The following is a 17715-nucleotide window of genomic DNA, read 5'->3' as shown; positions in this document are numbered from 1 at the left end:
GCAGTGGATTCTATTTACTGCGCGCTTCAAAGGAAAGAGCGCCCAGAGAATTGTGGATTAAGTGAAAAAAGGGAACCGACTTCACAGTTCGAATGCATTTCCTCCAAAAGCTATTAGGAAAGAAAATGAACTGCATCTCTTCTTGGAAAACCACAGTTCCTTGAGGAAGTTTGAAAGAGGGAGCTAAAATGCGAGCACGCTCCCTCCTTGCACGCTAATGGCATGGTTTGCTTGTGGCTGTAACACTTCGGCTGGCGCTGACCGACTGTTTGCCCAAAGGACAGAGGCCGTGTTTTAGTGCGCTGGCCCGCGAACGCCGTCTGGAGTGCCACGCTTTCAGAACGAGCGGAAGGTTAAAAATTTCATAAGCCACTATCAAAAAAGCATGAAGCAGCGTGCCACTCTGTCTTTCTGTCGAATTGTTTTCCCCTGTGAGAAGCAGAGAGGGAAAAAAAACAAAAAAAAACCATAAAACAGAGCATCTTTTGTTAAAAGGCTCTTATTTAATCAGACTATTCAGATAAAATAATTCTTGAACTTTTAAAAGCATGTCCTGAGTTTGTCCCAGAATGCTCTCAGTAATCTGAACAAAAACCTCCCAGCATCACTGGAGGATGCTGGGTCACATGAGGAGTCTCATCTGACTCCTCCATGACCCTGCAAGTTCCTCATCACATGCAATCTGAGGCGAAGCGCTGGAAAAAATGGAAAACAGCAGAGACATTCACGCAATCACGCACACACACACACATGCACACCCACACACCCACACACACGCCCACACACACCCCTTCACACACACGCCTACATGCACAGCTACCAGTTCATATCCATTAAAAATCCTCAGTTCTGATCCTTAAGGGTTTTAACTGAAGAACACTGCAAAAACATAAAATCTAAAATCTCTACTGCAAATACCTTAGTTCACTTGAAATAAAACAAAACTAACTTACTAGTAACTTTTCAGCAACAAATAGGAGCTTGTTTTAACTAAATAACTGAAAGTGAAGTAATCTGCCAGTGGAGCTAGTATTTTTTAATCAATATTAAGCAATTATTGACCCAAAATAAGTTTATTTATCTGCTGAAGTTATTTAGTTTTGTTTTATTTCAAGTGAACTAAGATATTTACACCAGAAACTAGACCAAAAATACTTGGTAAGATTTTGTGTTTTTGCAGTGAAGAGAGATGTTGGTGTAGCTTTAAAAGCAAGTTGAACATATTTATAAGTGTGGATCAAACCAGAACTGATTTCTGATTTCAAAGGATTTTTCTCCATTTCTTTTCTAAAAAAAAAAATTACAAATGACTTTTGAAAAAGTGGCTTTTATTTCAATCTTCTATTCTTAGGAAGAATAAAGACGCAAATTTATCAGTGTCTTAAAATTAAGAAAAAAAGTTATTTTAATTTCAGTTTTTACTTAAAACAGAGAGAAAATGTCTTGTTATAAGTGAAATAATCTGTAGACCTGGTGCTTTTTCATCAATATTAAGAAGTTAGCATTGATGAAAAACAAGCTGATATATCTAGCCTAAGTTACTTTTAAGTTAGTTTGTCTTATTTCAAGTGAACTGAGATATTTGCACTGGAAACTAGACCAAAAATACTTGGTAACATTTTATGTTTTTGCAGTGAATTCATCATTTTACATTTTCATTTCTGAGAAGGAGGCATTTTATCCTCTCATCCAAGTCTTTTTTTATTTTTTTACCTCTGATCAAATTTACTGCACATAAAAGACTGAATTCTTACAAACAACATTAGCCTCCAATTCCTACTAACTTAATCAAGTTAACAGAAATGAAAAAACAAGACAACACAAAGAGACTACGTCTAATTCTACAGACTATTACGGCTCCACAGGAACGTTAAAAAAAACATTCAAAATATTCTCTAAACTGGGGCGTGCTGTGGTGGCGTAGGGGATAGCGCGACCCACGAGGCCTTGAGTCCTCGACGCGGCCGTCACGGGTTCGATTCCCAGATCCGGCAACATTTACCGCATGTCTTTCCCCCTTTCCTGTCATAAAAGGGACACTAGAGCCCACAAAAGACCCCCTGGAGGGGAGAAAAAAAATCTCTAAACTGATTGTCGTATCAACCTTCCAGAACCTCTCAGGTCTTCTGGTTCTGCTCTGCATCCCCAGAACCAGAACCAAACATCATTCAGCTTCTAAGCACCAGAAATCAGGAACAGACCTCCAGAAAACTGCAAAACAGCCGAAATACTGAGTTCCTTTAAATCCAGACTAAAAACCCACCTGTTTAGAAACATCAATCAACATTCAGATGTTCAACGAAGGCAAAATGTTTTTTTGAGAGATCTTACTGCTGAAATGTGCTACACAAACAAAACTGGTTTGATTTTAAAGTATTGTGGTGCCAAGTCATTGAGCAATATGTAAACTAACACTATTTAAAGTCTATTCTCTGAGCACATCTACTCTGAGGGCTTGTTTTTAAGGTATTAGGTAACAATATGAACTTCAAAAGTTCTTGAACAACGTCTAAGTGGGATCATTAGTCTCCTTCTCTCCGCCAGATTCTCCAGATCAAGGCTGCAATCTGATGAGGGACAAACTCTGATCTTTTCCTCTGATTCTGTTGATCCAACAAAGCAGCCCATGTGCGCATCAGACCTGTGGCAAGTCTCACTTTGTGGGAGGGACCGAGGCTTTGCTGCGATCCCAGCGGAGCTGCAGGGAGCCGCGCTGTGGACGAGGTGTGCGGGCTACAAAGGCAGCAGAAAAACGCAGCAGGCCTAGAGGAAGGAAAATTCAGAGCCTTTTTATAGCTGCTCACCGGCTTCAACACATACCGGCAAGACACGCAAACACAAACGCACATAATAAGTTAGAATAAAATTAGCCCAATTACATCTGCTGAGGTTTGAAATATTCACTTTCAAGTAAAAACGATCATGTCTTAAAACATGCAGCATAGATTGGGAGTTTTAAATAGAAAAGCACGCCGGTTCCAGTTGTTTCACCCGCAGGCTGTAAGGAGAGGCAGGGGGGGGATCATTATCACTGCCTGAGACATTAAAGTGCTATTTACCAGGCAGGATGCACCGCGAGTCATCCTGGAAATAAATCCCTCAGAAGGACAAGTGAAGAAAGCTAATAAAGCTGCATCATTTATTCACAGCGACTGTCCTCCCTGTGTCGATACGTCCGCAGCTGATTCATATCAGAAACAAAACAATGGGTAAACATCCAGCATCAACCTGCATTTTATTGGTACACGAAGATAACGACCTCATTACCGGTGTCACCATTAATAAACCCGGCCCGACTATATGTTCAGTCCAAATGACCCAATCAGTTTGTGTCAGGAGCAAGAATCATCCTGAGTACGCGATCTTCAGTGGATTGAAATCAACAGGATATTTTAAAGAGTTCAGATCCCAAACTGGAGCAAAAAGTGAGACATGAAGTAAAATTGATCATTTTATGAATTCATCTGATGACCAGACAGAGTACACAAAAACTGTAAGAGTAAGAGTAGCGATACTTCAACATATTTCTACTCGAGTAAAGTCAAAAGTATCCAAGGTGTGACTCAAGTAAGAGTAAAAAAGTATTTAGTAAAAAGTCTAACCAAAATAGCAATCATTTAATATTTAAAAGTTACATAATCAGAAGAACCAAATTATAAAGTTAAGTGGAAATTTTTGTATTTTAAAGACAAAATTGCATAAAATTCATAGAAATGACAAAAAATAATAAAATCAGGAAGACAAAAAAGTTTCCAAATCAGTTATTTTCAATATAAAACTTATTAAATTTTAACAAAAGCAGACACAGATACAGCGTCTGGTGAAGTTTTGGTTAAAACATGTTTGATTGAAAGTCCAGAAATTGTACTCAAGAGTAAAAAGTATTTGGTAAAAAAATCTACTCGAGTACTGAGTAACTGATCAAAGTATCAATCATTTAATATTTAAAAATTACATCATCAGATGGACCAAAATATAAAGTTATGCGGAAATTTTTGTATTTTAACCACCAAAATGAAAATAATTCATAAAAGTAACAAAAAAATAACAAAATCAGGCAAAAGAAAGTTTTTCCAAAATCTGTTTCTTTCAATATAAAACGTATTAAACTTTAACCAAAACTGCAGGTGTGTCTGTTTTTGGTGAATTTTGTTTGTTTTTCATTCAGAGGGTAGAAAATCCAGAACTTTTACTCAAGTAAGAGTAGAGATACTTCATAATAAAAATTACTCAAGTAAAATTAAAAGTACAGGGTAGCAAAAATACATATAAAAGAAAATGTTTTCAAAAAGTTACTCAAGTAAATGCAAATAGTTACTACAGCACTTCTGTATTCACATTTAGTGTTATTTCAGATAGGAATGTGGAGGAGAGTCCAGGCGCAGGGAGGGACAAAGAGAAAATTTTGGACCCAGTTACGGCTGATGCAACCGTAAAAAGCCAGAAGATTGGAGAGAGTCCCAATTTATCTGGAAAATGCTTGAGTCAGGAGAGGAGAAAAGCTCTGGGCCTGGTGAGTCACAGCGAGAGTAGAAACGGCTCAAAGCCAAGCAGCGCGCCGGTGTCATCCCTCACAAACAGCCAAACAGCATCAACAAAAGGTTGTTGTTCATAAATTTTCATCAATTTTATTCATCCATAAACCTCACAAACCTTTTCCCTCCTCAGAGAATCCCCATCTTATTGAATTATAATATATATGATTATTATTTTGATCCAGGTTTTGTGCTTACATTTACAATACACTATAAAGTCGATCTTTCCATATTTTCTTTATCCAAATGTGGGATTTACAGACTGTAAAGCAACAAAACAGAAAACAAAAAAAGGCAACGTTCATTTGTTCAAAGCAAGAAGTTTACAAAAATAAGAGTTTGAAAGTCATCAGAGACGGACAAGAAGCTGAGTACAGAGAGCTTAATTTGGATTAATAAAGGATCTTTGTATTGAAATAAATTGAATACCATACTTTTGTACAATTACATGCATGGGCTAAGACATATTTTTCAACAACAGACACTATGCTCTTGTCAGCAGATTGTGACCCTGATATGAAATGATACGAGTTTATAAGGACTTAAAGAAGCGTTGAATTGCATAAATCTTCCAGTGTGAATTTATGACAAGGATCATCATAAAAGTTTTGATAACTTTTTTATCCAGATCGCTAAACGACACCTTTAATCTCTGAATTTAGCTTCCAAAGATCTAGCTGCCTTTCCAGCAGCAGCATCTGGTTGGACAGGAAGTTAGCCAACACACTGCTGCAAACACCCCATAAGTGAAAAACTGTTTATAATATCTGATTAAAACTATTTAAATCATAAACGGTTAGAGATCCTTTCATGGTGAATTAGCGGTTAGCTGCTTGAGTTCAGCTGCTGGGTAAATTTGAAACATTGGACAGGAAACAGAAGCTTGAGATCACATTAGTGCCAGCAAAGACTCGCCTTGTGAAGGACGTCAGTCAAGTTAAGCATCGATGCAGCATCACAGTTTCTAACGTTTCTTTTTTGGCAGGGCAACAATGAAAAGAGACTAAAGAAAACATCCAAAAAGGGAGACTTTCATGCTCAGAAAAGCTTAAAACTCTATTTATGTTGCATTGTTTGTTTAGATTAAACACTCCAAATAAAGGTATGTGCATACAGAATTTCACAGTAAAGAAGCTAAAAACCCAACTCCAAGCCTTTTCTTTTTTAATCTCATTGGACTGGGCTTTCTAAGATCCAGAGTCCAACGAAATAACAGTTACGATTTATTTTCTTTACCGTCACCAAAAAATAGAAGCAAAAAATCTGCATGCGGTGTTTTACAGAGTTGCTCTAAATGGTTTTAGCTTAGTCACAGACATGTGTTAATAACCGAGAACTAATCTATTGAGACTGTTTACTTGATGAATCCAGGAAACTACATTATTCATTCTGCAAACAGATTTTCCCCTTCCCAGTCAGTTCATAAGCAGAGCACAAGCCTCCATATTGGGTAATAAATAAATCATGTGACAATGGAAACCAGTTAATGTATGCAACAAACACAAGCAAGAAGCAACTCCTAACAGGGCATTGAATATTGAAGGCTGAGTGTTAAGCAGTGCAGAAAACAAATAAGAACAATGAGATGAGAAGCTTTTTCATGGAGTTCCTGCACATTATTTCACCTCTGGGTTTAGAAGGATGCAAACTTTAGCAAAATCATTCAAGATTTTGTAATGAAAACAAGTTTCTACCTTTAAATCTCAAACTTACCCCATTTAACAAACACTCGGCTTGAAATTGCCCCAACAATAACACAACAAATTAAAGTATTAGTCTCTTAACGTGTTGTCTTGTTCCTCCTAATGTGAAGGGTGGCGCTGTTATGTAAACGTGACTAGCCACAATGAAACCATGAACACGTCTATACAGTGTTTTGAGTTATTCCTAATATGGATTCTAAGCTTTCCGATGAAAACGCATGGAAATCAAAAAGGTTTCTTACTATAACTGTTACTGCTATTTTTAATTTAGAAGCATAATAAAAAGAACATAGACTTAAGTTGCTTTGGAAAAAACAAACATTATCCTTCAGCTAGTAGCTAGTCCAACATAAATAATTTTATTTGAGGTGTTTAGATGCAGTTAGTCAGCGCGGGGCGCAGCTCTGTTCACCGCCTATTGAACTCAGCACAGCTGCAGACTGTTACGATACGTAGCAGTCTGCTTTGTATCGTAATGCTGTTCAAAAATAACGATTCTGGAGCTCACCCTGAGAAACTTTCCACTTCAGGTTTTCTTTTTAGTAAGCTATTTATGCATTTTTATTTTTAAACACAGTCCTCTGGTAAGCCAACTGTAGCGTCGCACTTTGAGCTCACATCCTGGCAAACAAACGGTTGTTTACATGCAGTAGCTCGCGGACCACCAGTGGTCCAGGGACCACAGTTTGAGAAAGACTGCTTTAAATCACTGAAGTGACCAGATGGAACATGGTTTATCTCTGTGGCGCCCAAACTTCAGCATCATTCAGTGCTTCAGAGCCAGAGCTGGGTAGTAACTAGTTACATTTACTTAATTACATTTACTTTAGTCGATGTGAATGTCAAATCTATTTACATACCACTTTAAAAACTGCACCAAAGTTCAAAAAGGAAAACACACAAGATTAAGTTGGTGAAAACAGAAAGAAGACAAAAAATAATAATTAAAAAATAGTAATACATAACTAGTGCTGAGTATCGTTTTTGAAAACAAGATGTACTTTTAGGAGTATTTTTTTTCCATGATGTATTTTTTACTTTTACTTGAGTAATTTTATTAGTAAATTTCTGGATTTTCTACCTACTGAATGAAAAACAAACATGTTTTAAGCAAAAACACACACCTGCAGTTTTTGTTAAAGTTTCCTAAGTTTTTTTATTGGAAAGAATTGATTTGGAAAAAAAATTATTTTGCCTAATTTTGTTATTTTTTGATACCTATAAGAATTATTGTCATTTTTGTCCATAAAATACCAAAATTTCCACTTAACTTTCTTTCTGGTCCATCTGATGATGTAATTTTTAAATATTAAATGATTGATCATTTGATTAGTTACTTAGTACTTGAATAGACTTTTTACCAAATGCTTTTTGAGTAATTTTTTGGATAGCTACTTTTTACTTGAGTAAAAATATGCTTGTTATTCTTCCTGGAGTATAATTTTTGGGTCCTCTGCCCGCCTCTGATCAGAGCTCCTGAGGTAATTCCCCCCACACGTCAGACCCGTGTCACGAATCCCGACAGCTGGCCCGCTTTAAGCCCCTCGCAGAGCTTTGAATACATCTTGGGGATGAAAAGAGCATGAGGTGATGAGGAATCCTTACGGGGAAAAAACCCCTGAGATTTACCGAGCGTGCTCGCTCTGTGCAATGACCTCAGCCTTTAATGGATACCTGTGTAAACTGGTTTATTAGTTCTGGAAAAAATACGTAAAGGAAAATATGGCTGTGGGGAAACGTCGAGAACATTTGTCGCATCCTGAGATGAAGCTGAGAGTTCCTCCCCCCACCGGAGCCGAATCCTAAGCCTATTGGAGGGTCCGCTATCTCCCGCCGCAGCTTGTCGAATACATACCTTTTACCTCATTACCTGCTCAGCACAGCCGTTATTAAGGGGAAAAGGCGTGAATGCGAGATAAGCACAAGGAATTCTTGGGTTGAGCACAAACAGCCATCCTGCTTCCTCCTGATAAAAAGGAAGCGAGGCCCCTCAGCTTCCTGCCCTCTGTGAACTCTGGAGCTGCCCCGTGTTTGGGTCACTCACAACTTCCAGACCCTCATGGAGACAAGCAGCGAATAAAGATTTCCGTGGAAGCGTAGATATATTCTAAAACAGATTATAAAAGCAGAAGTCCTGCAGTGTGTAAGATTTGTCCAAAATGCTTCATATATCAACTGTGAAAGGCTTCAAAATCAGAAATACCGTGTGTGTTTTTGGGTGCTTATAAGGACTTTAGATTACATTAAGTCAAAAATAAAATCCTTCATGTACAGATGAAACCTGAGATTTATATGCTGCATTTATTTTTTTCTATTTACGTGACTTTATTTATTTTTGATAATTGCCAAAGCAGCATTTTTTCAGATTTTGTTACAACTGCCAGTGCACAGCTGGGGAAAACTCCTGTGACTCTGACACATTATTTGTCAGTTCATTAATCAATCAAGTTTATTTGAATAGCACATTTCAGCAACAAGGCAGTCCAAAGTTTAGATAAAAGCATATCACGACGTATGGGTTTCATATAGGTCAATATCTTCAGTTATTGATTAGTTTTTTGTTTTAAACATCTGAAATACTGACACACTGATGGCCTGACTTTTCCTGTTTTATCCACAGTTTTCACTCAAAGCTGTTTTTTTATTTTTAAGCAGTTCTGAGGCATAGTGGACAAACCTTAAACTGCTGCTGCGCAAGTTACGGAACAGTTTGTTGCTAGGTAACCAAAGAATGAGTGAGTTGCTAGGTAACCAGAGTGAGTGAGTTGCTAGGTAACCAAAGAGTGAGTGAGTCAGTTGATTCCACCAACCATACTTAGCAAAGTTGAGCGTTTCTATTTTCTCTGCCTACATCTCCCAGAATGCTGTGCGGTTCTGGATCAAAGTTCAGTGAATATTCTATATATTAAATATTCTAACAAAAGTGTTATCAATTGATCATGTGTTTATCATGATACATATTGTTATTGATTTATTGTCCAGCCCCTGTAGACTGATTAAAATTTGTTGTTGTTTTGAAAACTTAGATGTAACCAGGGTAACAGGTAACCAGGTCATGTCTAACATTAATAATTTTGCCTGTCTGTTAATGTTACAGCAGAATTAAATTGACCAAGTAGCATCAAGCTAAACATAGACTGTTTAACTGAGTAATTGTTCACAAACAGGGAGGGTTTATGAATTTCCAGGAATAAGATTCCAAAAATAGGGAAATAAAATGCTACTTTTCACTCTGTATCCTCCTAATTATGTCAAAAAAACAAGAAACATCTGAATCATTTAACCAGTAAAACCTCTAGGTAGACGGACTTTCTTCTGTCTACATTCTTCCTAAAATTATTTGAATAAGTCTGTCATTAAAATCTTCCGCAAAGTTTGCAATTAAATATTTTAGGAGGAAGTTAAAAACAGGAAGGAAGACCTTAAGGAGGTTTCTGCGAACGGAGGACAAAACATGTGAGGGAGAAAAGGAGCTGGGAGAAAGTCTCTCTGAGCTCTGAGCGAAAGCAAATAAATGAAAAGCTTACAGATAAGATGGTGCCAGGATAACGTTTGTGGTCGATCTCATTTGAGATGTGCTCACATTTCAGCCAAACACACAAAGGCAGCAATGAAAATGATCTATACTCACACGGTTGATAAATGCATGAGTGAAGCACTGACACGTTTTATGGAAGACTATTATTTCAGGCATGTCAGCTAATGAGGGTAATGGAGGCAAACACACAGGCTGGTTTACAGTAGAGCGACTGGCAGAGCAGTAGAGTTTGGTGGATGATTTTACATGTTGATGCAGATTTAAAAGTTCAACGTGTTTAATTTGAGGTATCAGTAATAATTTGTACTAGAAGAAGAGGCAAAGTCACACTGTGTGAGTTGGAGAGCCGTTAACTAGTGATTATGACTCAGTCTTGTTCTCTCTTGCCTTCTCTCAACCACAAACATGCATACATGTCATAAAAATACATTTTCTATGTAAATTGCTTCTTACAATTTTAATGAAGTTTAGTTGTGGTGTATTCTCAAGTTTTTGAGTTTTCAGTCTGTCAATGAGGCTAAAAATCACACCTTTCCAGTAACTGGACGACTTCACTGCAAAAACAAAAAACTAATGGACAAAACTAACTTCAAAGTAACTTTTCAGCAAAATACAAGTTTTAAGTCAATAACTTCTTAATATTGATGAAAAAATACTTCCACTTGCATATTATTTCACTAATGCTACTATCAACGGGCACGTTGTGGTTACCTAGCAACCGCAGTCAAGCCCAGGACGTCACCTAGCAACCAAATACTAGTTCCACATTTTCCATTTATTATAAGTGAACTAATCTGCCAATGGAACAAGTATTTTTTCATCAATATTTAGAAATTGACTTAAAACAGGCTCCTGTATTTTGCTGAAAAGTTACTTGTAAGTTAGTTTTGTCTTACTTCAAGTCAACTAAAACATTTGCATTAGAAACTAAACTAAGGGAGGTAAGATTTGGTGTTTTTGCAGTGTTCTCAGGGAAACTCTAGCATGTTGACAAACTGTTCTGGCTCCAATATGGCAGCCCAGAGGGTCCTGCAGGGGACAGTGAGGGGAGCTGAAAAGCTCATTAGAGTCCCTACCTTCTGTCAAACCCTCAAACCTTTTGAACTGCTATAATCAAAAAGTACTACAACATTAAAATAGAGAATTGCTTCCAGTGTAAATAAATAAGCTGAACTTGCTGTTATTTAATTTCTTCCATTAATTTTTTACACTTTTTACTATAATTTGAGGTTTTGTCGCTATTGTTTATATGCTTACAAGATCTGTTAGTCTGCTGTATGATCTGAAAATCTTGTTTCCTTTTTGATTAAGTGATGGTAAATTGATCTGGTTTGATGGAAGATGCATGACAACATGCAACATAAAAAACAGACACCATTTAAATCAAGGCAGCAAAGTTTTTCCCTCTAAAAACATTCTTTGGACTATTTCAGACACAAACCCTTAACACGTAGCTCTGCTGTGTGCATGCTTTGGACCAAAGGGTGAACAAAAACAAACAACTTAGATCAACTTCTTAGGCAGTTGCCCGACAACACCAAAGCTTTGATAAATAAAGAAAAGCGCTGCTGCATCGAGGCGCTCAGGCTGTAGAATCAGACCTTGCTCATCTCTTGGCTCCTGCACAGCTGATGAAAAACACACCTTTCAGAGAGTAAATTATTTCTGCCAGCTGAAAAGCAAATTTCATTTTCTCCTGTCTCTCGACAACAAAGATGCTGAACCCATTACGGGCCAAGGCGCGTGCATCACACACATTAAATGAAGGGTCCTCTTGCAATTGAGCAAAAAAAAAAAAAAAAAAGCTATTTTCTCATTTAGCCAATAGATACTCCATTTAGTTGTGGCTCTCTGTGGATTACTGCTGCTGTAGAGTAGAGAGGATGATTCAAAGAGAAAGCGAACATAGAGAACTGACCCTGTCTTGTTTTCTCTACACATTTCTGGTGCTCCAAAGGCTTCGGTATGAATACAGACGTGCTCTGCAAGTTGGATGAGAGAGGATGTGCAAGTTTCTAGTGCAAATATCTTAGTTTGCCAAACTAACTTACTTAAAGAGCTTAAAAAACACCAGGCTTGTTTTTTGCTATTAGTTCATGTTTTTGGTGTCTGGAAAACGAGTCGTTTCTAAAACCACCTGAGTGAAACGTCACAAAATCAGCAGGCATTGCCCCTCACCTAGCAACCCCAGCAAAGCCCAGTCTGTTACCTAGCAACCAAGGCAGAGCTCCAGCATGTTTAGTCACACAGCAAAAACACAAAATCTTACCAAGTATTTTTGACTTAGTTTCTACTGCAAATATCTTAGTTTGCCAAACTAACTTACTTAAAGAGCTTAAAAAACACCAGGTTTGTTTTTTGCTATTAGTTCATGTTTTTGGTGTCTGGAAAACGAGTCGTTTCTAAAACCTCCTGAGTGAAACGTCACAAAATCAGCAGGCATTGAATTTTGTCTTATTTCAAGTGAACTAAGATATTTGAAGTAAAAACTACACTGTTAAAAAAAAAACTGTTAGTCTCTAATTTATGCTGGTAAAATACAGACAGAATTTTACCATATATAAAATGGTAAAATATTTTATATTTTATATTTGGTAAAATACTCTCTTTTCTATATTTTACAGAAGAGAATTTTACCAAATTTCTCAGAATTTTACCATTTTAATACGGTAAGATTTCATCAACCACAGCTGCCGGTATTTTACTATAAATTAGAGACTTTTTTCTTTACACTGTAGACCAAAAGCACTTGGTAAGATTTTGCCATTTTGCAATGGAGTCGTAACAGAAGACAAAGTGGAAACAAGGAAAGAAAGCTGAGAGAGGATCTGGTTAAGTCGTATTAAATGTCCTGCCAAAAAGAGATCCACCTCATCTGCAATCATGCCAGCTGAGATCAAGAAGGGAAAAAGTGGGAAAATGACGCCGAACGGAGAGACCACTGGCTGATTAACGTCAGGCCTTTAATGCTGTGCCAGGTCAGGCGGTGTCACCTATTTTTCAGCGGATTCTGCCAGGCTAGCTCATAGATTTTGCAAAGACCTGGATGAAACGGCAGCTTTGAACTTATCACTCCGTCACATCCTGAGGCGCGTTTTTGCTTCATTGTAATGTAGACGGTAAATCAAAAGCAGCATATCAACAGGGATACTATTAACACCCTAGGTGTTGTGTGTGGGCGGGTGGAGAGAAAAACCCACTGGAATCAACTGAAATGTTGAACCGTTTAATTTGTCGCATTTATAAATTTCACTACCAGTTCACTAATGCAGCTGTTGATGTTTATTGTGTAAAAACTATTTCTTTTTCCGTATATATTCTTTTAACAAACGGAGGAGTGAAAAGCTGCACGCAAAGTCTAGTCATCTGTGTTGGCAGCTCCTCCAAACACATCAATTCAACTGTTTCTTTATCTTTTTCCGCCTTTTTTTTGACAAAGCAATTGTTCTCCAGCAACATGGTGAACAAACAGATCTCTGTTTTCTTTCTGTCTCCACCAACCTCTTTGTACTTGGTTAGGAATAATGATATTAGACTAAAGAATAGCAGAGAACAGAAGGAAGCAGAGCTCTTCTCTCAGTATAATGCAGCAGTGCTGACAGTCTGTCTGTCTGTCAGTGTGTCCAAACTGACTGGCTGTGATGTGATTTTCCTCTCCTCTGACATGCAAACGTCAGGGAGCTGCAGGGCCCCAACTCCAGGCACACTCACATGGACACCGCTGTGTGTTAATGAGTCCCTCGGAGACAATCTCCTGGGGCAAAATGTGATTAGATCCAGATTCCTAGCAGTTACTGTAACCAGAATAAATGCTTGAGTGGAATATAGAAATATCACTTTTTTACCCTGACGAAAACAGGGAGAATTCAATCAATAAAATTGGAGTAATAATTGGAATTGGACACATTTTGATCAGCATTTTGGTCATAAATTACATAAAATAAAACAGCTGATAGGTAGTTGAATAAATTAAATTCAACCAATTTTGAACAAAACTGGTTAAATTGTAGGTAATTATCAAGATCACTACACTCAGCTTCACCTTAAAAAGAAACGTATATAAGAATTGGGCCATGATTATTTCATAAAATGTTGGTGAAAGCTTCTAAATTTGTCCTAAGATGGCATGTAAAGGTTCCTAGCAAATTTGACGTTAGCATTAGCATTGTCATTAACTACAAGTTAAAGCTTAATACTAATACATTAAATCTATTTTAACAAGATGGCATGCAGGCCTTTCAACTATCCTAACATAACAGCAGATTAGATTCTGTTCATTGGTAATAATTGCCTAAGGGTTGACAACCACAGCTGGCTAGATATTTTGCTTTAGTGTTAGCATTGTTGCTAACCCACTTCAAGCTGGATGCAAGTTTTTTAAAATCAATTCTTACAAGTTATTAAACTTTTCCTATCCCCTGAAAACCAGATTTAAACTGTACTATTAGTGTTAGCATTGTTGCTAAAGTAGTGGAAACCTGTGGTGAATGTGGACCAGTGGTGGTATAGTGGTCTTGTAATTGGAAGGTTGTAAGTTTGATTCCAGCTTCCTCCTGTGACATGTTGACAATAAGGTACTAAACCCAAAATTAGCATATATTGACCTGTGTATCAAAGTGTGTTGGGATAGACATGCTCTGAGTGAGTTCGATCCAAGTAACATGATACAAATTTAAATTCAAAAGCTTTCCGAATTAAATATAAACTCTGAATAAGTTGATATAATGATTCATACCACCTTTAATGTTCTCTGTTAGACACAGAATAGCTAATTGTTGACTAAACCATTACCTAGTGGATGCTAAAATACTGAAATTATTTTCATACTTTTGTTTTGCAATGTATTCTGAATTTGAACTTTAGCCCTTTTCCTTACAATAAAGCAGCTTTCTGAGCCCGGACACTTGGATAAGTCACATGTCTGATGTATAAGAAGTGACTCTGTCCTTAAAAGTATTGACTTTCTCTCTCTTTTTCCTCACAGGACGCATTGCGCTCGCTTCAGCGGAGATCTGACAAGACAGAGGGGAAGAGGCTGCGGAGGTTTTTGGATGATGCATCTCTCCGATTAATGCAAACTGACAGTGAAGTTCTGCCCTGCAGCAAAGGTAGTGCCGTCAGAGACATCCATCTGGTGACCCCCCACGTCCCGGCAGACAGCCTCTTCGGGTTGGGGCTGATCCGCCGTGGGAAGGGTGCCAGCTTGGAGAGGAGACGGACGCACGGCGCTCCGGACCGGACCGGACCGGACCGAGCGCCTCCTGCCCGGCTTCTCACCACGCAAAAACACAGAGTTTACGGGGAAATAGGAAAGACTCGCAATAAAAAAAATAGAAGAAATGCGATTTGAACTGAGTCTGCACGGACCCGAAACATGAATGTAGAGCTATTTTTTTTATTAACTATTCATTTCGTTACTTTTTTTCAGCAAGTCATTAAAGGTGGGGGAAAGATGCAACTTGTTCCAACAAAGTATGAGAAAGAATCCCCTTTAAATTCCCAGAAACATTCAACTTTAAACTCAGAAACAGGGAGCTGTTTCTTACCTCAAGGCGCAGCCGAACCTCAGTCTATCTGTGGCGACCCGCTTCTCCTCAGAAAACCTCAGTAAAGACGCGACGTGGTTCTGGATGCTCCTGTTCGCCAAACACAAAGCGCCGGTCAGAGTGGATGTCCGCCGGAGAGAGTCATGCCCAACAGCGCCCAGCTAAAGCAAAATCCACCGCTCCACTCCTGCGAGCTGCGACTGGAGGAAGCAAACAGTTTGTTGGAGCCAGTGGAGGCTGAGCGGCTGATCCAGGAGCAGCCGGTCCGGATCCGGAGGGCGGAGACTCTGCGGAGGCGGACACGCCTTCAGCCGAACCGCACTTTACGTTAGCAGAGCTGGGTAGGTGTAACTAGCAGTTACATTTACTTAGCTACTTTTACTTAAGCAACTTTTTTTTGAAGTATTTTTACTACGCTGTACTTTTACTTGAGTACTTTTATTATAAAGTATCTCTACTTTGACTAGATTCTATACCAACTGAATGAAAAGCAGACATGTTTTAACCAGAAAGCCACAAAAAGCCTGCAGTTTCTGTTAAAGTTTCATAAGTTTTTTTATTGAAAGAAACTGATTTGGAATAATCACTTTTGCCTGATTTTGTTATTTTTATTAAGTTTATCAATTATTTCAAATTTCAACCTTAAAATACCAAAATTTTTCACTTAATTTTATATATTGGTACATCCAATTATGTAATTTAGGTAATAATGTTTCAAAAGCAACTGCAACCAGGTGGGTTTTTTAGTGTAGATTTAAAAGTACTCAAGTGTTTCAGATGTTTTGCAGTTTTCTGGAAGTTTGTTCCAGATTTATTGTGCATAGAAGCTGAATCCTGCTTCTCCATGTTTGGTTCTGGGGATGCAGAGCAGAACCAGAACCAGAAGACCTGAGAGGGCTGGAAGGTTGCTATGACAACAGCAGATTTTTAATGTATTGTGGTACTAAGCCGTTCTGTGATTTATAAACTAACAACAGAATTTTAAAGTCTATCCTCTGAGCTACAGGGATCCAGTGGAAGGACTTTAGGACTGGGTGATGTTCTCTATCTTCCTGGTTTTAGTCAGAACGCCAGCAGCAGTGTTCTGAATCTGATGGATTTTTTTAGGCAGACCTGTGAAGACATTGTTGCAGTAATCAATGTGACTAAAGAGAAACCCATGGATGAGTTTCTCTAGATCTGGCTGAGACATTAGTCCTCTAATCCTGGAAATGTTCTTCAGGTGATAGAAGGCCGACTTTGTAACCGTCTTTATGTGGCTCTGGAGGTTCAGGTCAGAGTTCAGTCTGATCTCTAGTTTCCAGCTGTAATAACTGAAGCTGGGTGTTGACTCTAGAAAGCTCCTCCTGAGGTCCAAATATAATAACTTCAGTTTCGTTTGTGTTTAGCTGGAGAAAGTTTAGCTGGAGAAGGTCCAATCACTGAACATCTGTTCAGTGATTGGATGGATTCTGAATCACCTGGTGACATCATAATGTAGAGCTGACTATCACTACTAGACCAAAAATACTTGGTAATATTTTGTGTTTTTGCAGTGTGGAAGGACAACATATTATGTTTTACTCCGTTATACCAATAATGTAATGGAGAAACAATAAATTCTGACAAATGAAGCCTCAGAGGACGGAGCGAAGCTCTTACTGTATAAATCAGCTACTCGTCTGCAGAGGGCTGCAGCATCTGAACTCCAGAACCGACCCAAACACAAAATGAAAAGTAAAACCGATAACACACATCATAATGTTCACAGGCAGCATTCATAGCCAAATGTAAAGATGGATACTTAGCATGTAGATACTTAGCATGTAGTTATAGTTCATTTTTCCGTAAAAGTGACAAAAATAAGAAACAAATGAGTTCCCCTGTTGACGACCAGCCCCAACTTTTCAGATCTACCACCTGATAGCTGTTGTTTGTCCCTGTTAATTATTCATGCTGTGTGCCTGTCGCTCCAGCCAGAAAAACAGGAGAAGGGCTTTTGTTCCACGTTTGGAGTGGGCTTGAAGTGTTTTCTCTCCCTCTGTGCTCCTCGTGTCACAGAATCTACTGCAGATGGAGAGCAAGATAAGCGCTCCAGAGGCTGATCTTTTTGCCTTCTCCTCCGAGGTCGTGACACTGACATTCTCCCTGGCAAACGCGATACTTTCAACCCCCCGTCTCCTCGTGTTTTCTTTTCATCTCGTCCTTATTGCCCCTTGGGAGCTCTGCGATTTAAAACGCATTTTGAAAGCAAAATGCAATGTCAAAACTGGACAAAGATTAGCTTGGAGAGTTTGAGAATGTTGTCAGGATTGAGAAGTGTGGCTGAGTAAAGTGAGGCATCACAGGAGTGAGTTGGCAGCAGAATGAACAGCTGCGAGGTGTTTTCTTTTTGGCTCCTTGGGTATTTTCAG

General features: G+C 38.4%; 1 protein-coding gene across 1 annotated transcript in view; it reads right to left on the bottom strand.

Annotated features, from left to right (window-relative positions):
* The window catches only part of tspan18b (tetraspanin 18b), a 66432-nt gene extending 50888 nt beyond the window's left edge, over nucleotides 1-15544 (bottom strand). The window contains exon 1 of the mRNA XM_032546680.1: nucleotides 15323-15544. The gene's annotated coding sequence lies outside the window, so the exon portion shown is untranslated. The remainder of the gene's footprint in view (nucleotides 1-15322) is intronic.
* Between the last annotated feature and the right edge of the window lie 2171 nt (nucleotides 15545-17715).

Source organism: Xiphophorus hellerii, chromosome 2 (assembly GCF_003331165.1).
Source record: "Xiphophorus hellerii strain 12219 chromosome 2, Xiphophorus_hellerii-4.1, whole genome shotgun sequence".
NCBI classification, from domain to species: domain Eukaryota; kingdom Metazoa; phylum Chordata; class Actinopteri; order Cyprinodontiformes; family Poeciliidae; genus Xiphophorus; species Xiphophorus hellerii.
Note: the sequence above shows the minus strand (reverse complement) of the source record. Positions and strands in the feature narration are given on the sequence as shown.